The sequence below is a fragment of the Cricetulus griseus genome (assembly GCF_003668045.3).
Source record: "Cricetulus griseus strain 17A/GY chromosome 1 unlocalized genomic scaffold, alternate assembly CriGri-PICRH-1.0 chr1_0, whole genome shotgun sequence".
NCBI classification, from domain to species: Eukaryota; Metazoa; Chordata; class Mammalia; order Rodentia; family Cricetidae; genus Cricetulus; species Cricetulus griseus.
The window spans coordinates 246,660,267-246,687,178 of record NW_023276806.1 but is presented as its reverse complement, the minus strand read 5'-3'; the positions used below and the strand labels follow the sequence as shown (position 1 = coordinate 246,687,178).

General features: G+C 41.6%; 1 protein-coding gene across 1 annotated transcript in view; it reads right to left on the bottom strand.

Annotated features, from left to right (window-relative positions):
• The window catches only part of LOC118237605 (zinc finger protein 431-like), a 254,081-nt gene that overhangs the window by 35,626 nt on the left and 191,543 nt on the right, over positions 1-26,912 (bottom strand). The gene's annotated exons all lie outside the window — the stretch shown is intronic.

Here is a 26,912-nt window from a genome sequence, read left to right as displayed (position 1 = left end):
TTTGACAAAATTGTCTCCTTGTATTTGAAACATACAAGGAGAAATTAAGAGTTTTATTTTCAGCCAGGTGGTGGTGGTGCACGCCTTTAATCCCAGCACTTGGGAGGCAGGGGCAGGTGGATCTCTGTAAATTCGAAGCCAGCCTGGTCTACAGAGCAAGTTGCAGGACAGCCTCCAAAGCTACAGAGAAACCGTGTCTCAAAAAGCCAAAAAAAAAAAAAAAAGTTATCATTCTATGAATCAAAATTCACTTTAAAGGCTATATTGAATTGGTACCAAAGTACATGTGGTAACAAAATTAGTCTTTTCATTTAATGGCCATATTTTCGACAGTTGCTTATAGCATATTTTTCCTTTCTCTTTAGTAGCTAGTAGAAGAATCAAAGGACCTCACTCTAGTAAGAGTGTCTGGATTTTAAAATACACTGAGTATGTAGAGAATATATAAAGTTCAGAAAGTGACACCATGCTTTCCTTTGTGTAAGACAATTTCAGTTGCTTTGTTAATCAAAGCTGACTGATTATTTGTAGAGTACACAATATTGAACTGACTGAGTATACCTCTGATACAGCGTGAGATGCTGTTAATACTCCATGGCTAGGGAGGAGATTCAATGGATAGTGTGCTTGCTGGGCATGTGTGAGAATGGAAGTTTGGATGCCCAGAATCCACGTGAGGCCTGATGGCCTTGTGTGCATCTATAATCCTGGGGAGCTTATGGTGAGCTCCGAGGTGCAAACAGAGGATCCCCAGACATTTGCTGGATTGCTAGGCTGCACTTTGCATTCTCGAATGAGACCCAGCCACAAAACGAAGGCTGAGGGTGAGGGTCAACCCCAAGTCTGTACTCCAGTCACCACACTAGCACACTGGCATGCAGTACCCGAACACACACACACACACACACACACACACACACACACACACACACTGCACATAACATCCTGTACACATATTAGACACACCTGAACACACATACACAAACACTGCACATAACATCCTGTACACACATATTAGACACACCTGAAGACACAAATACACAGCAAATAACATCCTGTACACACATAATAGAAAACTAAAATTTCAGGTTATTCAGGTCAGTAATATGTTTGGGGCAAGTTGCCTGCTGGGAAGAGAGTGAGTAAAAAGGCAAGTTTCAAGACTCTCCCAGGCTCTGCTCAAGATCTCCTCAGAATGGCCTTATAGACATGTTTCTGTACAGCAGGTTAATAGGCCCCCAGTGAGCTCCACAACTCTGGGGAAAACCAAGATAGGAAAAAGTGGTTGGTCCAGAGTTTACTGACCAGAAAGAAGTCCTAAAATTTGTAACTCTTAGCTGTAATTATGACAGAGTGGAGCTGGGGGGGGGCAGTGTTGCTCCCTAGTGTGCTATAAAGACTCAGCATTGCACAGAAGTGCTTGGTTTTTTTTTTATTTTTTTAAAGATTTTTTAAAAAAGTTTTATGTATACAGTGTTCTGGCATGTAGATGGTTGTGAGTTACTATGTGGGAACTGGGAATTGAACTCAGGACCTCTGGAAGCGCACCCAGTGCTCTTAACCCCTGGGCCATCTCTCTAGCCCCCCCAGAAGTGCTTGCTGAGCATAAAAATAGCCATGGGGCAGTTTCATCATATACTTGTGAATAGAATATAAAAAAGGCTGCTTCAAAACTATGGGGGCTTCTGAGAGTGATGCAAGTTCCATGCTTAGAGGTATGAATCAATTTCTACCAACCTACCTCTTGGGAGGGAGCGTGTGACTCAATGAAATGCCTAAGAAATTTCTTGACCCTTGAGGGGGCCATGGTGTTCTCAGGGGTAGGGGAAGAAGAACGAAAGCCATCAGTTACTGCAGGCATCAGAACAAAGTGAGTGGGAGAACATCCGTACCCCCTCTTGTGCGTGTGTGAGTGTGTGCGCATTTATCTGTGTGCAGTAATGAAGGCAAGAGGAGGATATTGGTGTCTTGTATCATTCTCTAACTTATCCACTTGACATAAGCTTTCTCACTGAACCCAGAGCTGGTCTGGCAGCCAACAGTCCCAAATGATACCCTCTGCTACCCACAGTACTGGGGTAACAAGTGTGTGTGTGTGTGTGTGTGTGTGTGTGTGTGTGTGTGTGTGTGTGTGTGTGTGTGTGTGTGTGTGTGTGTGTGTGTGTGTGTGTGTGTGTGTGTGCATGTGTGTCCATGCCAAGCTTTATGTGGATGCTGAGGATTCAAACTCAGGCTGTTGTGTGTGGGCAGCAAGCACTCTTATTGAAGAGGCATCTCCCAAGCCATTGCCTCTTTTAACTTTTATTTTTAAATAGAACTATGAGTGAGTCTTAACTGAATGTTTCATAGATTGAGATAAGGTAACAAAAAACTTTACAACATGGCAACTTTGAATTACATAAATGCAAAAATGTCACTTAGTATAAGGTAACAAATCTTTCAACAGAATTGCTCAAAGGACCACACCCATTCATTGTTGCAAGTTTTTATTCTAAAGGCTCTGAAAAACCTAATGCTCCTGTATCTGGAACAGAGGACAAGGACAGTGCCTCTGTTGTTAAAGTAAAATGCTCCTTTGTGAAATTCATTTCCCTATGAATTTTGCTAAAATGAAGCAGTAGTCCACCTATCAGTTTTAAATGGAAATTTGGTCAGAGAAAAACATTTTGTAGGTATGAACTGTCCTTTCTGTAATTTGCAAGAGAGCAGCAAGACCTTGCACGTAGTGGTGGCTCAATAGGAGAATAAACTGGAAACAGAGTGGAAGATTGAGAGCAGTCTTCACATAATAGATGTTTGGTGTTTGACCAAGGATGGTTTGCAGAAACCAATACACATTAGAGCTGACTTTAAAACACAGCTCTGATAATACACTTGAATACATTTTAATGGTCCAGTTATTTCAATGATCTAGGAATTGCCCAGATGCTTTACCTTCAGCGTGAATTCAAGAAGGTTTCATCCTCCCTCGGACACTCCGGTTTCAGGATCCCATATGAGAGCATCTCCTCTGTTTCTGTCTTTGCTTCTGTATTTACACTAGCAGGGAATTGTGGGAATTCAGCCTTTTGAAATCTGTTCATCAAAATTTTCATTATGAAGAGATTCCAGCGTGTTTTATATTTAATTCCACTAGGAGTATGTTGAAAACTCTTCCTCTAGTTACACAGTAACTAGTAAGATTTCCCCCAATTAGCCAGCTATTCTAGAAGTAAAGATTCAATTACCATATAGTAACAGTTCTGGGTTTTTTTGTTATACTTTAAAATAGCATACACTTACATTATTTGTGCCACTTTCAAACACTTAAAAATATTGCAGGGTTTTAGATACTTATATATTCATATTAAAGCGACTTCATCACTGTGAGCTGCTGGAGGTTAGGAAACCTGGAGCCCTAGAGTGAATGTTTGTGTGAATCCTAAGTTGCATATTAAGGACTTTTGAATGTAAATAAATGAACAAATTAATTTCTATAAAGCAGTTTCATAGGTACTATGATATGGACGACACTAGTAATTAAACCAGTGTTTATTTTATTTTTATTTTATTTTTTTGGTTTTTCAAGACAGGATTTCTCTGTGTAGCTTTGGAGCCTATCCTGGCACTCTGTCTGGAGACCAGGCTGGCCTCGAACTCACAGAGATCTGCCTGCCTCTGCCTCCCGAGAGCTGGGCTCAAAGGCGTGTGCCACCAATGCCTGGCTAAATCAGTGTTTATTTAAAATGGAAAATAACATTTTTTTGCCTCCCAACCATGGAAGAGAAACACTGACAAAATAGTTGTCTTACATAATGTTTACAGTTTTAAAGCACAGAGAATTCAGTTTAATTTCAACCACAAGGACAAGGACACGTTTCTCAGTTCACAATTTTCTCTTAATCTAGGCTAGCATAAATATTTTTTACTTCTTAATATATTGTAGGAACTTGTAAATAGATAAGCATAATAGAAGATATTTCACTTTTAGGTCATAGTATTTTTTATGACACTTTTCATGTGTCAATACCCTGTAACTACTAAGGAGTAAAGTAGTTTTGAAAGCGTGCACCCCAAAACAAAGAAGTGATTTTAGAACCAAACATTTCCATTGCAGAAAGCACTGAAACCATTTTTACATTGTACCAAGAGCTACAATATAAAGAAGAGGAACCAAACATTTCTTAGAAAATCTGAAATGAACCTATGCTATCAGAGAGACAATACCTGGGAACTCTGAAGAGAAAACATGCTTAATGGTAATGACCATGAATTTGAAAAGTAACATATTTGCTTGTTGTGAGGGGAATGATGTCACTGTCTTCCTGTCTGCAGTATTGCAAATAGTGTCAGAGAAGAGGAATCCAGCTTCCAACATGTCCTTCACCTCCTTCACCCCGTCACTCCTGGGAACACCCATGTCAGTCACCCTCTGAGTCAGTGGTTCTCAACCTTCCTCATGCTGAGACCCTTTAGTACACACAGTTCCTCATGTGTGGTGACCCCCCAACCATGAATTTTTTGATATTTCAAAACTATAGCTTTTCTAATGTTATGAATTGTAATGTCAATATCTGTGTTTTCAGAAGGTCTTAGGTTACCCCTGTTAAAGATTCTATGATCCCCAAGTGGGTCATGACCCACCCACAAGTTGAGAACTTCTGTTCTAAGGGCTAAGTAATAGTAAATTAGACTATGGAAACAAAAATCAACAAGTGAGTAACTTGTATCACAAGTGAGAAGAATTCGTAAAATACAGGTAATACATAAGACTCCTGGAGTAGTGACAGTCAACATGAAAGTAACCAACATACGTGCATGTTTTAGATTGGTTTTCCATGTATGAATGTTTTATATGCATTCTGTCTGTGCACTGTGTGTGTGCTGAGAGCATTTGATCCCCTGGACTTAGTGTTTCAGATGGTTGTCAGCCAACATGTGGGTGCTGTGAGTCCAACCCAGGTCCTCGGCAAGAGCAGCAAGTGTTATAAACTGCTGAGCCATCTTTTCAGCCCCCAGAATGCGTGTTTGATATGCAAATGATTAACGTGTAAGCCAAGATATAAGCGGAAATAAGTCGCCATTTGAACAGTTTGGACACACGTGTAAGATGTAAACCTCATTATGTTTTTCTCTTTGACCAACAATGCTTCTTAAACTATTTTGTTTGGTCATCTCTGTGTTACATTGTTTGACAATGCTGGGTAAGCTTTGAAATGTGTGAATTTTAATAGAAGTAGCACAAAGCCTCTCAAACCTGGTGCTGAAAGGCAAAAGTAGACTGCTAAGTTATGATTTTCACTGAGACGCCATGTATGACAAAGACATGGAGACATTATTTGTAATGGAATAAAAATCGTGAGACTTCCCATCTGCCAGGCAGCATCACGTGCATTTTCAAAACTCTCACTTCCTCAGTGTATCTAATTATATCAGTTGGTGTCCCATGTATCCTACCTAAGCCAGCATTATGGAATCGTCTCCCTGTCTTGTTTTTTGGCATAATCCACTGAGTAACACCCCTTCAGAGCTTTGAATGAATCCTTCAGGCTTTGTTCATGTCCCTTGTTTGGAGTGGGGCTTATAACTCCAGTGGAAAACATACGGTTCCATCACCGTCACCATCATGGTGCTGGGGCAGCATCTGAGAGCTACACCTGACTCACACAAAAAATAGAGACATCATTGGAAATGGTGCCAGTCTTCTGAAACCTCAAAGCCCATCCCCAGTGGCACAACTACTCAAACAAGGCCACACCTCTTAATCCTCCCCCAAATAGTTCCACTGACAAGATACCAAGCACTCAAATATATGAGCCCAAGGGGCGTCCTTCTTCAGGCCACCACAGAGGTGCTGGAGCAGGCCATTACATCCATCCTCCATGTATAACAACAGTCATGGTTAAGGAGTGAGAACTTAGAAGGCATCTCCCAAAATCCTTACTTCAGCTCTGCAGTTCCCCTTTGCTGTGGGTAGTGGCAGACTGTATTCATGCATTTCAAAAGTCACCCTCACTACTCTGCTATCCCAGGAACCTAAAGGGCAATTGTGAAAGGCCACAGGGAAAGCATTAGTGCAGTGGAGAAGAGAGGTTCCTTTTGTTTCCAAAGCCCCTCACTCTTAATCTGGCCAGAATGTAAAATCCCGGTCATAGGGACAGGAGAGGACATATTTTGTCCTTTTCTTTTTACATCTTCCCATTGTAGAGAATGACAATGTCAGGTAGCAAAGAGCAGAAGAGAAGAAGGCATAAAGCTTGACAGACCCCCTTTGAAGATTTCTCAAAACTCTGGGCCTTTTACCCAAACAGAGAGGAAGCAGAGGTTACAGGACATCAGTGGCTATAGTTATAAAATTAAACTGAGCACACAAACATTTGGGAATTCCAAATCAAGACTGACATTAACAGATAGCTGCTAAAATGAATAAAATCAGCGAAATCTATTAAATAAAAACTAACATCTCAAAATTTCCTGCAAGTTTGAATAAAAGGATGCAGACATTTTCCTTCATGTACCTTATGGGCATAGTATTGCTATGCTTTGTCCTACTATTGGCATTGAGTGAAATCCTTCTGCATGTGCGGATGACAGAAGTTACACTGGTGAGGTTGATGAGAAAGGTGACTTGGATGCAGCTCATGATGCTACTGCCAACATTGAGCCAGCTCCTTCAGCATCTGCTGGGGACACAGGTGACACTGATGAGGCAGATGAGAACATCAACTTGGATGCATCTCATGACACTGACCTGGATCTCACACTTCCTTTAGGTATTTGCACTGGGCATGCTAGGCTCAGACCACATGCTGATCCTGAGCCCACTCCTGGTCACCATATTGGTGACATCATGAACCGTTTCCAAATGCTGTCCCGCTCTTGAAGCTTGTCTTAAAGCAGAACACGAATATGATGGACTCACTTCTGAGGAGGAATCTGCTCCTATTCATGTCCCAAGTGAAGCTGCAGACCTTATTCTGGACAGGGACATACTTTCTGATGCTGCCCATTTAGCTGCACACACTGGCCATGGTGTGAGCACTGACACCGAACCTGTTTTTATTCTGGCACCAGACATGCCGCTGCTCCTGGTAGCATCCTTCATGTGTTTTCTGACACTCTTGTTACTGTCGATGGCATGGGTAATACACCAAATTCAACAAAGGTGGTATGGAGAAAACTACCAAGGAGCTATCAGAAACAGAAAAAGATGAACAGGGTAAGTTAGAACACAGCAATGGTTTAAAATAGGTAAAGATTTTTTGTGCTAGAAAACTAGTTCTCTTTGGCACCAATACTTACAATAACTAAATTTCATGCTTTTTATAGGACTATTTAGGCATTACCTAGAACAGAAAAAATTGATTTCTTTTCCCAATTATATTGAAAATAACAAAGTCAGTTAAAGCCAACAAAACTGTCCAGGTAAAGTAGGTTGGTTCATGGTTGTCTCCTATTCTGGAATAAGGAATCATTTTCACTTCCAGTGAGAACCTTGTGTTTTTTTTAGTAGCTAAGCAGAGAAATATAACTGTGAAACACTGATGTCTGTTTTTCTGTGTCTATGCACTGCGGCTTATGAGGACAGCATCACCTTGGAGACAAGCATCTCAGAATAAAACCAACAAAATAAGACTACCATTTTCACACCTTCTCAAACACAATGACACTGATGATACTGCATAAGAGTCTACTGATGATGCCACTGTTACTGCTAACCCTGGTGATGTCATCAATGATGTCCTTGATGATACTACTGATAATTTCTTGCATTTCTTTCTAGTTTCTGCTGAAGCTGATCATTAGTTCTTAAAAAAAAAAAAAAGCACCTATCAGGACCCACGGACATCAAGTGACAATGTGTCAGGAAGATTTTACAAAATATAGAAAATTTACACTTAAATATTTCTCTGAAAGGTGACACAGTATGTATTGAATTCTGTACATAAGTTTGTAATATTTTCTCCATTGAAATGTACTATACAACAATTTTAAGCTGCTTCTTGGCATTGTATAAACTGACAACATGGCTGCTCAGTGGATGGCTAAGGGGAAGGTTTTAGGATAGATACCAGAGACAGAGGAGACAGAGGCATCTATTGGCCAGAACAGAGGGAGAAGTTGGCTGAACATAGTCAGATGCCTGGACCTGGCCATAACAGAAGTAAAACATCAGAGAGATAGAGAAAGGGAGAGAGACAGCGGAGGAGATGGCGGAGGAATAGACAGACAGGAGACAGAGACAGAGACAGAAAGAGAGTTTAAAAAGAGGATGAGAAGCTGGGGGAGGGATGCTTGCGAGCCAGAGGGAGTTAGGGTTGGGAGGAGGGGAAAGGCCTAGAGGACTAGCATCGTCTTTGAAATGTCTAACAGGTCCTTGTGATACTGCAGGAGCCTGGAGGCCGCAAAACAGGTAGCCATTTTCCCCTACTGCCAGTGATAAGAGAAACAACATTTTGGGTAGAGGGGAACCAGCTTTCACGAGTTTCTGAGGAATGCTGGCTTTTTATCTCCCCCCCCAGAAATCCTCTAAAGTCCAGATTGAGCCCATTTCTGGATATTGGTACCTGCCCTTGGAGTTTTGGGAACAGGAGTATCCTTTGGACGTAACAGGCATCAGCGAACTAAGTTACAAACCAGTCTTGTTGAGGTTTCCATACTCAAACTTAAGTAAAAACAACCCCAAACTTCCATGTTGTCCTTAACATCCATAGAGTTAAAGTGTGGTTGCTAACCTGCATTTCCTTTTCCTTTAATTTTGTGACATCCCATCCACCAGCACACATAAACTGCACAAAATACCTCAATGAGGGGTGGGCATCATGGACCCCCTTCTTGTGTATGATGGTCATTGTGTCCTGGACTCCATTTCACAGAAATCATCTATAATCTCTGCAGCCCTCTCCAAAAGCAGTCTCTGGGCCTTGAGGGGTGTGATTCAGATACTTGTTGAGGTGTGAGCACTTCACAGTTGTGCATTCTCTAAACTATGGTCAGTTGTGAGTCTGCCTATTCACTACAGCCCACTGCTGCTGTGAAATAAGCCTTCTGTGGACTGCATAAATTACACTGTGATTGGCTGAATAAAGAGGCTGACTGGCTAATAGGTGGACAAGATCAGGTTAGACAGGAAAAACAGACTAAGGGCACTGGGGAGAAGGGAGGATTTAGAGGAGTTGACAATGACACTTGGAGAGGACTCTGGAGGTGCAAGGGGAGAGAGGTGATGTGATGAGGCCGAATGTAGATTAATATAAATGGATTAATTTAAGTTGCAAGAGCTATCAGTAAGCTGGGCGGTGGTGGCGCATGTCTTTGGTCCCAGCACTGGGGAGGCAGAAACAGGCAGATCTCTGAGTTCCAGGCCAGCCTGGTCTACAAGATCTAGTTCTAGGACAGACTTCAAAGCTACACAGAGAAACCCTGCCTCAAAAAACAATCCAAAACAAACAAATAAAAAGAGCTAATTAGTAATAACCTTGAGCTATCAGCTGAGCACTTATAATTAATATCAAGTCTGTTTAGATGTACTGATTATTCTTGTTCTCTTTTGCTTCCATATATTTTTTTTTGTATTTTTTAAAATTCTGTAAATATTGCATTGGAAGTCTGAATAGAATTACATTTAATATATATAGATTTAATTTCATAAAATGCCCATTTCCCCAAGGTTTACTACTATAATCCTTAAGCATAAACCATAGTCCTACACAAAGAACTACAGACAACAGAGGAATGCTGAGCATGGGAGAGTCTTTCCCAGGGAATCACACAATTGCTTATTCAATAGCAAATGGTCGGCCCTGGGAACACACAAACAAGTCATATTATACAAAATGAGCAGGTTATATTTAAAGAGTATGTGTATTACACATACATATATGCATGTAACACCAATTAATAAAAATAGAGGACTTGATTTAGAAAGAGATCAAGGTGTATGTGGGAGGGCTTGGAGAGAAAAGGAATAATTGTATGATCATCTCAATTTTTTTAAAGGCATCCATCTTCCCAACATTTACTGTCCTCTTGAAATTCTTCTTCAGTGTCTATAAACTTTTCAGTATAGATATCTTTCATGTCCTTGCTTATACTCGTGTGTGTGTGTGTCTGTGTGTGTGTGTCTGTGTGTGTGCATGTGTGTCTCTGTGTGTGTATGTGTGTCTCTCTGTGTGTGTATGTGTGTCTCTGTGTGTGTGTGTGTCTCTCTCTGTGTGTGTGTCTGTGTGTGTGTGTGTCTGTGAGTGTTTGTGTGTCTGTGTGTGTGTGTATGTGTGTGTCTGTGTGTGTCTCTGTGTGTGTGTGTCTGTATGTGTGTGTGTGTGTATGTCTGTGTGTGTGTCTGTGTGTGTGTCTGTGTATGTGTGTGTATGTGTATGTCTCTGTGTGTGTGTCTGTGAGTGTTTGCGTGTGTGTGTGTGTGTGTGCATCCGTGTCCTGTCTTGGATTTTTCAGTGTTTGTCATTGATATGTAGGATGACTACTGATTTGTTGATTTTTATTTTTTCACTTACTAAAAATGGCATTAACTAGCTTTACTGTTCTTTAGAGTGTCCTGTGTATAGAATTATACATTTGTAAATTATGATTCTTTGACTTTCTTTTTATTTTGTATTATTTTCATTTCATTTTCTTAACTTATTTATCTAGTTATCATTCCAATCATTATAATAGAAATATTTTCATGTGTCTGTGGTTAAGATATAAAAACCAAACAAAACAAAACTATAAAGAATCCACTCAGCTGAAATTCCAGGGCCAACATTTCTTGAAATACAAATATGTGTGCAACAGCTCCTCATTAGTAGAGTGGTTAGTATCCCCACCTGTCACAAATATGTGTGCAAAGTTGCAGTAGCAACTCAAAAGTGCATTCTACTTACTGAGTGGTTCACTTTGAGGTAACCAGCCATGTAGTTATATGAGGACAAGCTCTGACAACTCAGAGTAAGGCATGGCAACCATTTGCACTAGAATAAATTCTCAGGAGGATTTATAGCCTGGCTCAAATACTGTGGATGGTGTGGGGATTGTTCTTGGGTCCCCAGACACATTTCTCACACTAGTAAAATAAATCAAGTGTAAAAAAAGGATTAAAATGATCCTTACTTTTGGTGACGAATAGTATTAAGATTGCACCTTTTAAAAGTGTGTCCTTTTAAAGACTGCATTTTCCACCAAATGTAAAGCGTTTTAAATGCAGGGAAGGAAAAAAGAACACATACACTGTTTACTAGAATGTAAAACAATCCCAGCACAATGATGCTACAATTATGTTCTAAATGAAAATTTAAAATAGTCATACCAGTTGTATCACTCCAGGGCATGCATACTTACAAAAGTGAACTCACTATGGTGAATCATACATATGTTTGAGTGCTCATGTGTGCCCAGGAATGCTCATGCTAAAGTTTACCACTGCACTACCTACAACTGACAATTTATGGGATGAGCCTAGATGTCCACCAATATATGAATGGATAAAGAAAATATCATATATATATAAATAATGAAAGTTCATTTTTAAGGAAAAATTATGAGATTATATAATTCCCAAGAAAACTGTTACAACCATCTATGTATCATCAAGTTAAAGAAATAGATAACTCTCTCTTTTTGTTTGATTTTTCAAGACAGGGTTTCTCTGTGTAGCTTTGGAGCCTATCCTGGCACTCTCTGGAGACCAGGCTGGCCTCAAACTCACAGAGATCCGCCTGCCTCTGCCTCCCGAGTGCTGGGATTAAATAGATAACTCTCCAAAACACAAACAACACATATCTAATCTCAGAAATGGAGTTTATAAAAATATGGAGGAGGAGAAATGTTAAGGAAATATAAGGGGACATAGTTTAGATGAGGGGAGTGTAATGGAGAAACAAAGGGATGTAAATGAACAAATTGTTTTGCATGAAAATAATGACATGTGTTATAATATATACAGAATAATAAGATTATCTTTGCCTTAGGGATTATTTCTGTTTTTGTTTTTCTTTTGGTTTTTCAAGACACGGTTTCTTTATGTAGCTCCTCCAGAGTTCTGGGATTAAAGGCGTGAGTCACCTATGCTGGCAGGGATGATTTCTTTATATATAACTAGATATTATGATCACATTTTTATTATCTTCTAAACGTCCCTAAAAGTTTTTGAATGATGGGATAGAGGTGGCTTAGCAAAAGCAGTCACAATGTACTGTTGCAGAGAACCTGACTTCAGTTCCCGTCACCCACCGCAGTTGCTCATAAGCAACCACCAGTAACTCTAGTTCCAGGGAATCTGGAGCCCTCTTCTTGTCTCTGTGGGAACTGCACTCATGTGCACATACCTCCACTTATAAACACATATGTGAAATTTTAAAGGCATCAGTTCATAATTTACCTATTTAGCTGTATGGACCCAGAGAGGCTTTCACCTGTACTGTATATGATTTCAGCTCATTCTACATGCTCAGCTGTAAGACTAAAGGATTGTGAGCAAGCAAATTGTAAGTGTTATAAGATCATTATGGATCCCAGAATCAAAGAAAGATAATAGCAGGAAAACATGCAACAACTAGAAATTATAAAAGAAAAATCTGAGTTTTTCAGAGTTGATGTAAATAAATCTGTAAAATTTAAACATTATAAAGGTTTTCTTTTGCATTTTGTTGGTTTTACTCATTGAAAGGTATTGAGTGCCCAAATTCCACCACTGTAATGGTTTTTTTTTTTTTTCTTTTGGATTTTCAAGTCAGGGTTTCTCTATGTAGCTTTGGTGGCTGTCCTGAAACTCACTCTGTAGACCAGGCTGGCCTCAAATTCACAGAGATCCGCCTGCCTCTGTCTCCTGAGTGCTGGGATTAAAGGTGTGCATTACCACTGCCGGGCTTATCGTGTGTATTTAATTTAAGAGAGGTTACCAAAGTAAGAAACCTTGCCTGGGGGGAGGGACCCAAAAAAAGTTTTGAAGTCCACCATAACCAAAGACAAATTTTGGCACAAATAACCTGTAAAATATAAACTATATTTGGCCCAGCAGATACAACACACAATGGATAAGCCCCACAGGTCTGGCAGCTTTCTGACATAAGCTGGTTGGAAGGAGCTCTGTGTTTAGTAGCCTGTGAGCTGCCATTGCCCCAAATGTAACTATCTTTTAAAAGATGTCTAAATAACAAGCTAGTTGAGGGGGATAAATCAAATGGTAAATCTAATCCCAAACCAGACATGGAAGCCAATAGTAAGAACCTACGTAACTTGCAGGGAATGTGTGCAAGTTTAAGGATTAATTTGAAAAGGCATTGTGCTGGTTAGTTTTGTCACCTTGACACAAGCTAGTGTCACCTGGGAAGAGGGAATGGGAACAAGTCTGTGGGGAATTTCCTTGACTAATCAATGTGACAGGACCCAAGCCAATGTGAACAGTGCTATCTATCATTAGGCATTTAGATCTGGACAATACAAGAAAGCAGGCTGAGAGGGCAAGTAAGCAGTACTCCCCCAAGGTTTCCTTCAGGTCCTGCCTAGGTGTGTCCCCCATGACAGACTCTAACCTGGAAGCCAAATAAAGCCTTTCCTCCCCCAAGTTGCTTTGGCCAGTTTTTTACCACAGTAACAGAAAGCCAAGTAGAACATGTCACAAATTCCATGCATATCAAGGATTGTGTCATAAGCACAAAGCAAGATTGAAGTGGTTCAACAAAATTGAACCAATGATTTCTTTCTTTTTAATGAAAAAATAATGGTCAAGCCAGGAGTGATGGTATGACGGTAACCAGCTCAGTTAGGAGGCTGGGGCAAGAAAATGAGTTTGAGGCTAGCATGGATTATGAGACCCTGTCACAAAAACAAAGACAAATTCTGGCTGTGCAGACCTAGATCTTGTCTGGTATTTGTTAGCATGCATTCTTTTCAAGTGGATACAAATATTATTAATGAATACATGCTTCTTACAGACATATATTTAAAATAAATGAAGAAAAAACATTAAAAATGTTCTCAGTTTGACTTTTTTCTCTCTTAAGAGAAGGCCTTCTAGCCTACACTGGCCTCAAATCCACTTAGTCTTGATCATCCAATTTTCCTGCCTCAGCCGCCCTAGAGATAGGGACTATGGCATGCCACAGCGCACATCTCAGATTTACTTCCTAATGTGAACAAAGGACCCCACTTATAAACCACCTAGCAAGAGAAACAGCCATACCCACAAACCACAGGAAGGTTCTTTGGGAAGCTGGGTGGAGCAAATGCCTGTAATCCCCGGCAGGAGGAGGCAGAGGGGAGGCCTACCGGGTGTATCTTCTGCTATACAATGGTGACAAACATGCTCTATGAGAGACTTTATATTCCAAACAAAGCTCTTTGGGCTCAGTTACTTTCACTTTCCTAGGGTGAGCACTAAACTAGAAGGCTTGTGAGCTCTACAAATTCTACAACGAACGCTTAGTCTCGTCTTAGTCGAGGGCACTGGCATTGGAAAACAGGAAACCAAAGCTGTAATTTGGTTTCTTGGCTGTAATCTTTTGGAGACTGGAGTCCTAAGAGGGTGGGATGGCCTGACACTCTTGCACCTACTTGTCAGCCTCGGCAGGGCTGAGACTCCAGGTAGAAACTGCATCCCGCCATCATGAATCTTCATCATCCAGGGCATCTTGCCCTCATGAGAACTTGGGCTGTGAAGAGTTACCAGGCTCTGGGAAGACATGTTGCCCCAGCAATCACTGGCCCTTGGCTAAGAGGCGACTGTGACCTCCTGGGACCCCGGGATGTGAGGAAGGCGAGACTCTGAGGAGATGGGGGCCCACCGCTCAGAGATCCTGAGCCAGGCCACCCTGTCCTGGGGCTGCGCTCACTAACAACAGATCTCAGCCTCCATCTCTCAGCAGCTCCACAGCGGTTATTAACGGTCTCTAGCCAGCGCATGCTCAATGTTCTAGGCCAGTGGCAAGCGGAGAGAGGGGGAGGGGCGTTTAACATCCTTTCTGATTGGATGCTGATTGGGCCAGAGTGCCTCACAGGGGGCGGGCTTGGGCCCCACCTCCCATTTATGATTGGATGCGTTGGCTGTGACTCTAACCGGAGTGCAGGCTCTTTCTGGTGGGATGTGGCTTTGGTGTGAAGGGCTGTCGTGGCTGAAGGGGAGCAAACATCTGGAGCGTGGAGGTCTGTGCCTCCCCGACCTCTGGCTTCGTGCAGGACAGATGGGGCGCTCATAGCTGGTATATGCTTCAGCGACAGAGGGAGGAACCTGTGGCCCGGGCTGTACACCTGCCATTCCATAGTCATTGGCAGGCCTCGCCTCACCTGGAACAAAAATCCTGCTTGGCTATATCCCAGAGGCCACCAGGTCGCACTGCTTAATTGAAAAAAAGGAGAAAATTAAAATGACAAACAGGTAAGTCACTTTCTCAACATCACACTGCTGCTTGCATGTGACAGGGACCCTACCCTAGTCATCCACACATAGCTAGAGCAGAGTTTGCTTCACTGGCCAAGAACTATTGTGTTTAGTCCCAGTGGGAAGCGGTACCTGATAATGCGGATTTGATTTGTCTCAGGCTATCAGCTTGGTGTTCCTGTGACTCAGAATGGACGGGAGCTTGCATCAGTCACCCTTGTCACTCTCCTGCCCCAGTGATTTGACAAACATCAAGAATGTAGAATGTCACAGTGACTCCTGGCTGAGGAGTAACAAAAGCACAAGTTAGGGCGATTTTATGACATTTAAGATAGGAACTGTCATGTGGAAGGGAAAGGAGAACAGTTTGTGTCAGAGAAACAGGTTTTATTTTTTGTCTTGTTATGAATCTTCTCAGTTTGTGCCTCCTCTGTCCTCCATCAGGGTCTGTTTTGGGACAGAAGGTGTTATTGGCTCAAATACCTTTTATGTATAGATTATATGTGAACACACACATCAGTTGAATACCTTGAGTGTAAAAAAGCATTGTGTACTGAGTGCAAAGATCTCATTTATTCAACAGAAAAAATACATATATTTACATGTTCTAGGTAGGTAAATACTAAACTATAAACAATGGCTATTTTCAAGAGGTAGAGAAGGAGTTAAGGAAGTTTTTTTAGTTTGTATGCTTGTGAGATTCATGAGAGAACTGTGCATTTTTTATTATTCACCATTTAAGGTCATCCATAAATAGAAAAAAAATCATTTTTTTCATGTCCAACTGATGGTACTTCTGTAAGTTCTTTAGGACAGCAAGATATCTATATGTGATTTTTCTCCAGAACAAATTCTCTAGCCCTGCATTCTACAACCCAGCCTCAAGTTGACAGTCACCTGTAGGATGTTTGCTATAGTAAGGTGTGATGGCATTAGAAGCATTTTCTTCCTTTTTTTCTCTTTTGTAAAATTTTATTTAAATTAATAATCTTATTTTACATACCAATCCCAGTTTCCTCTCCCTCCCACCCTCCCATTCTCCAACCAATCCTACATCCCACCCCCATCCACTCCTCAGGGAGGGTAAGGTCTCCCATGGGGGATCTTCAAAGTCTGCCCCATCATTTGAGCCAGGGCCTAGGCCCTCCCCCATGTATCTAGTCTGAGAGAGTATTCCTCCACATGGAATGGGCTCCCCAAACCCATTCACGCACTAGGGATAAATACTGGTTAGAAGCATTTTCTAAATGAATATTTTTGAAATGTAATTTATGAAGACTAAAATTTCACACATAAATATTTGTGTAACTATCATCACAGGATACACAAACCATCACAAACATATTGTTATACGTTTCTAGAAATTACTTGTGAGGTTGTGTCTTACAGTGTAGCCCTGGCTGGCTTGGTATTTCCTTTGTAGACCAGCCTCAAACCTACGGAAGTCCTCCTGCCTTATCTCCTTAGTGCTTGGGTTACAGGTATGTGCCACCAAGTCTTCCTGTTTCTATAACTTGAAATACCATATGGTCTGATGTAAGCACCATCGATTATAATATTTTGGGATGCAAACCTCAGCTAGATCCCAGGAGCTTGAATCTCCCATTGTCTTTCAGATGCTGGCTGATTACCTCTGGATACCTGGCCTTGGTGGGGAATGATTCATAGTTTGTTTAACAATAAGCCTGGGCCCCTGGGTGGAGGCACACCCATCTTGGGGCTGGCAGAACATGCCTAGAAACTACTAAGCAACTAGCAAGACACACCTGGTAGAATGCAAGGGGGCTTGTATATGTGTGTTCCGAACTACCTCTAGGATTAAAGGAAATATTTGATATCAGCTTTATACATGATAATAGATGTCTTCCGCTATCACCCCCACTGTTGGAAAGCTATATAAGAGGATGCTTGTATAAACCATGGACTGAGAGCCCTCCTGAGATGACAAGATGTGTCTGTCTTGTCCTTAACACCTTGGGGTGGGAATAGCTAGGAGTTTCCCGATCCACACTCTCCCACTCAGGGATGGACCCAGGGCTGTTCGGCTGGCTCCGATTACAACCCCAAAGATATCAGTCTGGAATAGATGGCCTCTATAGTGTGGGACTGATACAGGCCGGACCCCGGCAATAAAGCTTAGATATGAACCTCAAAATACACAGAAGATGCTTATTCTTGTTTCCTCAGATTCATTAGTGAGTGTCCCAGCAAAATGCCTGAGTGCCCTTCAGCTATAAACAAATGAAATGAAATTATTTAATTGTCAGTAAAATAGATAGATCTTCGGAGTTGAAATTATAGGTGAGGTGACCCAGTCTCAAAAAGATAAAAATCTCATGCTTCCTTTCATATTGTTTCCTAACTTAAAATGTTTGTAAATAACGGGCTATGAGAACGGACTATATACTGTAAAACTAGAGAGTTGCCCATGAGGGGTGGGCAAGAGGTTAAGACTGGGGAGAGGTCCCTTGTGACATAAAAGAAGAAAGGAAGCTACTGGAGTTGGAGAGCTCAGTGAAGGGAGGGAGATGGGAAGAACAAGGGGGTAAGAAAAACAACAAAAACAAGTTTTGTTGAAAAAAAGCAATAATAAAGAACTAATGAGAAACGAAAAAGAAAACTAAACATTACTTAGACCAGTGCAGTTGATAAAAGCTTCAATTGTGAAAGATTCAATGTACAGACTGTACGTGCAAGTGTGTGCCTGCACACAGACACACAGACACACAGACACACACACACACACACACACACACACACACACACAGATACACATACACATACAGACACACAGATACAGATATACACAATTACACACACAGAGACCACACACACACACACACACACACACACACACACACACACACACACACACCACATTCTCAAGACTGGTGACTAAAACTGCCCTGATATTCTGCTATGCTATGCGAGAACTGAATGTCACTGCTTTTTGAACCATCAATGGATGTATCAGTGAATTGTTTGGGTTTGTTGTGGTGATGAGTGTTTTCAGGGTTGCGAGTATGCTATGTGTTTCCTCTGTTAGAGTATAGTTTTTGTTTTGAATCAGTCCTTAAACATACACACACTATTAAATTAGCATAAAAGAACAGATCTTGAGTGAGGATATTTGATTTGATTTGATTTGTTTTTTTCCCGAAACAGGGTTTCTCTGTAGCATTGGAGCCTGTTGTGGATCTCTATCTGTAGACCAGGTGGGCTTTGAACTCAGAGACCCACCTGCCTCTGCCTCCCCAGTGCTGGGATTAAAGGTGTGTGCCACCACCCATGTGCTACCACGGCTCAGCTTAAGGATATATTATGAGTGAGGTGACACAGTCTTAGAAAAATAAAAATCTTATGTTCTCTTTCATATGTGTATTATAACCTGTAATGTGTGTATGTATGTAAATAAGGCACTGTGAGAGTCAAATATAGTGTGTGTGTGTGTGTGTGTGTGTGTGTGCCTAATATATCCAAAGTAGAAGAATACACTCCTTTTGTGAATGTAGATACCCTGGTTGCTCAAGGTGCTGAGGATGGCTTAATTTTGAGTTTCATCTGTAAATGGGACACCAATATCACTCCCTCAATGGAGAAATGGGTAGAAGATAAATAGATAGATGACAGATAGACAGGCATGTAGGCAGGCAGGCAGACAGATATATAAAAATATATCTTTAAACTAGTCACTCAAAACATCAAGAAGAAATTTAATATATGGAATCTCCATTAAGGTAGGCACTTGGGATTTCCAAGAGAGGCCCAGCAAAAGCAGTTACTGTGCTGAGGTTTTCAAAGAGAACAGAAATGAGAAGGAGAAAGGATACTTCAGCACACTGGGGACTAACAACAAACATTCAGTAGAAACCAACTGATAAGCCTGGTGTAGGTAATCAGTTAGAGTTGGCAGTAGAGCCATGCCCTGTGAAGCTTTCTCTCCATGGTTTACCTGTAGCAAGCCTCTTTGCAGCAAGTGGGCTAGCCAGTGGCTATACAGTGTAGAGTGGAGGAAGTCGGGAGTGTGTGTGAAGTCTTTAGTGAATTTGTGTTCTTGACGTACAGCAGCCATATAAAGAATGGTGACAGGCCTAGTCTTGTGAAGATACAAGAACCACACTGTTGTGAGCTCATTATGACAAAGGCTATATGATACCAGAACAATTTTTCACAACCATGTTCAGACTCTTTGGGGTTCCTGCTCCACAATCTTTTCTGAGGCATAGAGGGAGTGATATTGGTGTCCCATTTACAGATGAAACTCAAAATTAAGCCATCCTCAGCACCTTGAGCCACCAGGGTATCTACGTTCACAAAAGGAGCTTCTCTGATTGAGGTTGAAAGCAGCAGTTGTCCCCAGGCCACCAGACCTCACACCATCTGGGTTCTAGTGTTTGTGGACTCCAAGTGACAATGCATCCCTGAGCCCTTTCTCCCCTTGGTACTCCTGGCCCAACACCCTGGCAATAAATGTTTTTCTTTGAGTCCATCATGGTTTTCTATTATTTCACCTGCCATTTGAAGGGAAGTCCAATAAAGACATGCAGAGGGAATAAAAGCAAACTTAGGTGAGACTATGTTTAGTGGTAATTAACATTATTTCTTTGAAAATTGGGACATTTAAATTCCAGACCCTATATTCCTTATGTACTATTTCTCCTATCTGGCTTTCTCCACCAGTAATAGTGCATATATTTGTGTAGTTTTCTTGTAAAAAAGTTCTTTAGGATCTATGCTTGTCATCCTTGTTTTTTGTTTTTGTTTTCCTTCTAGACAGGGTTTCTCCTTGTAGCTTTGGTTGTCCTGGCACTCATTCTGTAGATCAGGCTTGCCTCATACTCACAGAGATCTGCCTGCCTCTGTCTCCCCAGTGCTGGGATTAAAGGTGTGCACCAACCCCGCCAGACTCCAGATCCCTATATTCTTTATGTACAGTTTCTCCTGTCCAGCTTTCTCCACTAGAAATAATGCATATATTTTCCATGTTAACAAAATTCTTTAGGGCCTCTGCTTGTCATCTTTGAATGTCTTGTGAAAGAATGTTGTTAAGTATCCAGGAACTAAACCCCCAGGGACTAAACCACAGGACTAAGACTGTCCTTTCACATTTAAGATTTACTTTGTCTAAACAATTTTGGAGAATGAATCAAAAATAACATTTCACAGGCTTTCATCTATGCCACACACCATGATGACTGTCATCATAATGGGGGAAGGACATGTGATGCTAACCACATATCAAGAAAGCCATCCCTAACGAGAACAGAATCAGTAATCATCCTCTAGGGTACAGCTCTTACATGTCCCACCAAGTCATCACTCACACTATGAGGAAGAGGGAGGGTAGAAGGGGAAGATCTATGGGATCCACAGGAGATGGGGATGGGACAGGCAGGCAGGAAGGGATGCCACAGGTGTTCTGCTGCAGAGCTGGGGATGAGCTGGGGTGTTGGATCTAGGGAGACAGAGGGAGAAGAGAAGATCTGCAGGCACCCTGCATGAGCTGGAGGCTGGGAAAAATTGATGAGTGGAGGAAGGGAGGTGAGGCTGGGATGGACTTTGGAATCAATAGGAAATGAGGGCAGGAGAGGGGCTGGGGGGAGGGGGAGGCTATAGCTGTTGTTCTGTTACAGTGCTAGTTATGAGACTGGGCCTTAGATTCGGAGGGAGTCTTCACTTGGCTTCTTTGTTTCCCTGCTCAGCTTGTGTGTTCCCAGGGAGCTGGTGTTGGAGGCCGGGAGGATGGGATGAGTTGGGAGAAGGAAGGTTGGGAGAGAAGGTCTTTGTAGATGGGGTCAAAGAGGAAAGGGAGACCTAGAAGATTTTTTGCGGAAGAGCTGGGGATCAGACTGGGGGATTGGATCCAGAGGAGCAGAAGGAGAGGTGTGACTCCATCCTCAGCATGCTTGCTGCCCTGGAAGGAACAGCCTTGGGTTAGAGGGTGCCTGAAGGGTTGGGAGCTGGGGGGCAGCAAGGAGTTTGGGGGGGAGGGAGGTTAGGAGGGAAGATCTTATTCATCCCAAGATTACACTTTGATAAAGATATCACAATCTAAAAGGTAATTCCCACAGCCTTACAAATTCAAATATTTTACAAATTGTCTCACAAATAGCCAATCTTTTTAAAAATCTAAATTCTCTGCAAAACACCCAAATCTTCTATAAAAGTTTAAATTCTCTTAACTGTTGACTCCTGGAAGATCAAAAATAAATTAAGTATACTTATTTCAAGAGGGAAGAACCAGGGCACAGTCACAATCTGAACAAAGCAAAACCAGACTGCAACAGTACATTAACTCAATGTCCACTATCTTGGATCCACTCATGATCTTCTTAGCTTCTCCAGGGGACTTGGGCCACTTCTCCAGCTGCACCCTCTGCAGCACACACAGCTTTTCTTCTAGGCTCCAGCTGGCTACACTGCTCTGTTCTTGGTGGTCATTCCATGGTGCTGTCATCTCCAAAATGCTAGGGTCAGTAGCTCTCTTTGGAGACTCTGGTCCTGCCACACAGTGTCAAGCTTCATCTGCTCTCTATGACCTCTGAGTGCCTTTAAAACTAGTGCCACCTGGGTGACTCCTACACTGCCAAGTTTGGCTGCTAATAGGAAGTACAACATTGGCCACTTCTGGAATACAACTTCTGTGTACTGATCCTGGGAAAGCACTTCTCAAAAGATTTTACCCCAATGACACCAGTCCCTTAATCACAGCTGGTTCTTCAGTGCCAGCTGATCAGACATCACATCTTGTTCACACACAAGAGTAGAGTCTTTGCTTCCCTCTGAAACTTCACAAACCATGTCTGAGCAGCCAAGCAAGGGTTTTACTTATTGGTTCTGGTCTCTTGTTAATTACAGCTGATTCTTCAGCTCCAGCTGCTCAGACATCACAGCTTGTTCACACACAAAAGAGGGGAGTCTTTGCTTCCCTCTGAAACTTCAAAGCCATGTCTGTTACCAACTTGTTTTTGTTAGGGCTGTGATGAAACACCATGAGGAAAGCAAGTTGGGGAAGAAAGGGTTTATTTGGCTTATACTTCCACGGTATAGTCTGTCACCAAAGGAAACTAGGACAGGAACTCAAACAAAGCTGGAACCTGGAGGCAGGATCAGATTCAGAGGCCATGGAGGGGTGCTGCTTACTGGCTGGTTCCCCATGGCTTGTAGCCTGCTTTCTTGTAGCCAGGACTCCTTGAATAAGGATGGTCATACCCACAACAATCACTAAATAAGAAAATGCCTTACAGGCTCTCCTATAGCCTGATCTTTTATGGAGGCATTGTCTTCAACTGAGGCTCTCTACTCTCTGATGACTCTAGCTTGTGTAATGTTGACATAAAAACAGCCAGGACAGTACATCTGTACATTACCTTCATGGATGGTAGTCAAGAAGGCCAGAAGAGCAAGTCATAACCTTCCCAATTAGAGTTACAGATGGGCATGTATTGCTGGAGTTTCTTGTCCACCAGATCGTGCTCCATCAGCCCCAAATGAACACACAGAGATGCCATATTAATTATTGAACTGTTGGCCAATGGCTAGGGCTTCTTATTGACTAGCTCTCTTAATTGTTAACCCATAACTCCTAATCTATGTATTTCTACATGGCCTTGTCTTACTAGAGAACACCTGGTGCTGTCCTGTCTTCCCGGTCTCTACCTGGCATCCTCACATGGCCTCTCTTTGCCTATCTTTCCCAACATTGTCCTCATCTCCTAGCCCCACTTATTTCCTGCCTTTATTGGCCAAGCAGTGTTTTATTCATCAACCAATAAGAGAAAAATATACAGAAGGACATCCCCCAGGAAAAAGAATAACTCCACTAGCCCACAGAGCTGGGGTAGGGGAGCCCCACACGTGTTATCATTTGCTTTTTTTGAGAAATGTTCTTGCTTATAACACAAGCTTATAACACAGTGATAGTCCTGTATCCGTGTGTTCAATACAGAGAATATAGATGCCTTCCACCCCTAGCTGCTTTTTAAAAAATACATATGCAGAATTTATTAGCTTTCTGCTGACTCTACCCCATGTCCCCCTAAGAATAGTATATCAGATGCCATACTTCTGATATACAAGACCTACTGATCCCAACATTTCTATCTTTCTCTTCTCCTCCCTTGTCCATACCTTAGACACATCATGTAGCATGAACAATAAAAACCAAGAGACTAATATTGGGGTTTATGCTTCAGGCTAAATGTCAGAAAAGGAAAGCAGCCAAGCCACTAGCTCTTACCACTACCCAGATGAAAGGGCTGATGCTGTCTCCACGAGCTCTCCACCAAGCATCAGACTGCTGCTTCTCCTCAGCATGGCTGGAGAATCAATACCTTCCTCTCCTCAATGAGGCTGGAGAATGAATGCCTCTTGTAAAGTCCGAACTCTCAGAGATAGACAGGAAAGGAATTTTACTGGTATCTGGAATGGCCTGTAGTGATATATTATTTGTGATTTATTAAAGCTTGCCTGTGGATTCAGAAAGCAAAGTCAACTGCAAGCTGTAGAAGCCAGGCACACACCATTAATCCCAGCAGCCAGAAGCCAGGAGGTGGTGGCACACACCTTTAATCCTAGGACTCAGAATTAAGAGGTATATAGTCGCTGTGAGTCCAAGACCACCCAGATCTACACAAGATTGATCCAGTCCAAAAGAGAAACAACTCACACAAAGATGATTTCAGGACCTGGGATCACAGCCTTTAATCCCAGCATTCTATCTATTAGATCTTCTCTTTTGATCTCTTCAGTTGGCCTCCAGAGTGATGAATCCACAATCAGATTTCACACCCTTTCATAGCTGTTTCATCAGCCAAAAGTCAGCATGATGCACTTCTGTAGTGATATATTATTTGTGATTTATTAAAGCTTGACTGAATATCAGAAAAGCAAAGCAGCATATCACCACCAACTTTCCATGCAGCTTGCAGGTTACATCTTTTTGTGAATAAGAAAATATTAGTGGGATTGGTTGTTTAAATAGTATGTCATGTAGACTCATGAATAATGTCTGTGGAGTGGGATTCCATGGGATGTTACTTTGGTTAAACTTTCATTCTGAGTGATGAAGACAAAGCAGGTGGCTAAAATTCATTTTCCTTTCTCTGGTGTCAATGCCAGTGGAGCAACTAGTCTTTAGGGGGTCACTTGGGCTTGAGAAGAACCTCAGACTCTTCTATCCTATCTTTTACCAGCTGTCCATCAATATGAGGATAGATCAAAGGCTTTGCTTTATGTACTGTGGCTTCCTTTGAAGCCTTTTAGAAAACCTTTCCACATTGAACCCCCTTTTTAGATTGGAAAATGTTTCAAATTCATTGTGTGTCTTCTATGGCCTCCATGAACAAGACAACAAAGGAATAATGGCTGTGATCCCCAGGAACCTCATTGACCTTGTAGGGCAAGGGGAGAAATATTCTCCCTTTTAGTTGCTGTAACCAAATTAGAATTGCCTCTAAGTGTGATTATTAAATACCTGGAAGATCAGTTTTACACCAGTTTGATACCATTAATTACTATATAATATTTCAATACTCATAGGTAATTCATTAAACTTATGGTTGGCATACATTTTTAGCCAGCCCTTGAAATAGTTAATCTCTGACCTTGTCAACTTTAATACAATATGTGATTTCTAAATCTCATCCTTCATGTACCTTAATGATTAGTTAGATCTTCATTACTTGCCAGAGCTTTCCAGTCCTTTTTATTCTAGAGCCACCCAGTCCTTATCCTCTTCTAAGCCCTTTATGAAGTCCATTTACATGTTTACATTCCTTTAGCATGTTACTTTATGTACTGGTTTCTTTATCTAATACCACGAGACTTAGGAACAATAACAAATATCTTTATGGTCTGTTGGGAGAGTTTTTTTTCACGTGAAAGGGGAAAAGCAATGTCTTTCCCATCTCGGTAAGTTCCAATGACAATTTCATCACCCTCCACCCTGAGTTTATTGACCTTACTTACTGAACATGGTTGAGGAGATACATAAAAGAGTTTAGATACTGTGGTGGTTTGTATAAAAATAGTCCCATATTCCTATAGGAAGTGATACTATTAGCAGGTGTGGCCTTGTCGGAAGTGTGTCAAGTCACTTGCCTGCCTACCTGGGTGTAGAACTCTAACCTTTTCTCCATCATCATATTTGCCGGTACAGCAGCAAGCTTCCCACCATTATGATAATGGACTACCCTCTGAAGCTGTAAGCCAGCCCCAATGAAATGTTTTCTTTTGTAGGAGTCACTATAGTCATGGTGTCTCTCCACAGCCATAGAAACTCGAAGACAGACACCCAAAACTAGCCACACAGAAATGTCTCCACCAGGATGTACAACGGCTCTCCCATAGCTGCATGTGTGGAGCTCACATTCTCCCTACTCTTCCACTGCTCATTTCAATAGCATTGAATTACATTCCTCAGTGTACAAAAGAAGGAAGCCTGATAGTATTCAAGATAAATTCCCTCTTTTTAAGATAGATTTCTGATAGTGTGCATATGCAGAGCTCACCTCCTCCCAAGTCTTTCCCAGGCTATGTACTCTACCTCCTCCTCCAAACCACAAAACCACATGTCATTAGGGTTGAACTGTCTACGGTTGCCTGCAGAAGAGGCTGTGTACTCAGAAGGAGGGGACACCGCCTTCTATGATGGAGTATCAACAGTCAGCAAACCTGGTGGTTGTCATCCTTTGTGAGCAGGCACAGCTGATCATAGGACTGTGCCAATTGTTTATCTTAAGACAAGTGCTGAGCAATTGAGACTTGAATAGAAATTGTGTATAAGATAATGTAATAAATATTTCCTAGGTACAATCAGCTAAACTAAAGCTTAGAGAAAACATACGACAGTCTTCATATAATACAGGCATTACTACTATAACCATGCTTTTGATTTTTAATGGATGCACACAGGCTTTATAATGAAAGAGGAAATGCACAAGAAAACATCATGAAATTGTTGTGTATAGCATCCAGTACAACTATGAAATCCCTCTTAAAACTCTAATGCTCCAGCTTACCATAGAGAGATCTTTACACAGAGGGAGGGCATTTCTATCCTCTCTGTGGATGAGCATCCAATGAGCTGTTTTTACCACACCCTGTGACTAATTTTAGTATACCTAAAAATAAACAAACATTTACATACTAGCATACTAATCTGTAACAGACCTGGTTAGCATACTACTTATTTTTGGGGTGTTTTAGAGTCACCCCCTTAGCTAAATTCTACTTTATGTGACTTACTATCTCCTAAGTATTGGGAAATCCTTTATATCACCAATTCTAGTCTTCAACATCACATCTTAGTATGGAGTGCTACCTAGTACATGAGATGCCATTTATAACTTCCACAAAATTAACTGCAAATGTATGCTGGGAGGTGGTGGCACACACCTTTAATCCCAGCACTGGGAAGATTGAGGCAGGAGGAACTCTGTGAGTTCCAGGTCAGTCTGGTCTACAGGACAGGATCCAAAGCTGCAGAGAAACCCTATCTCAAAAAAAACAAAACAAAACAAAAAACCCAAAAAAACCCAAACCAAACAAAAAAAAAAAA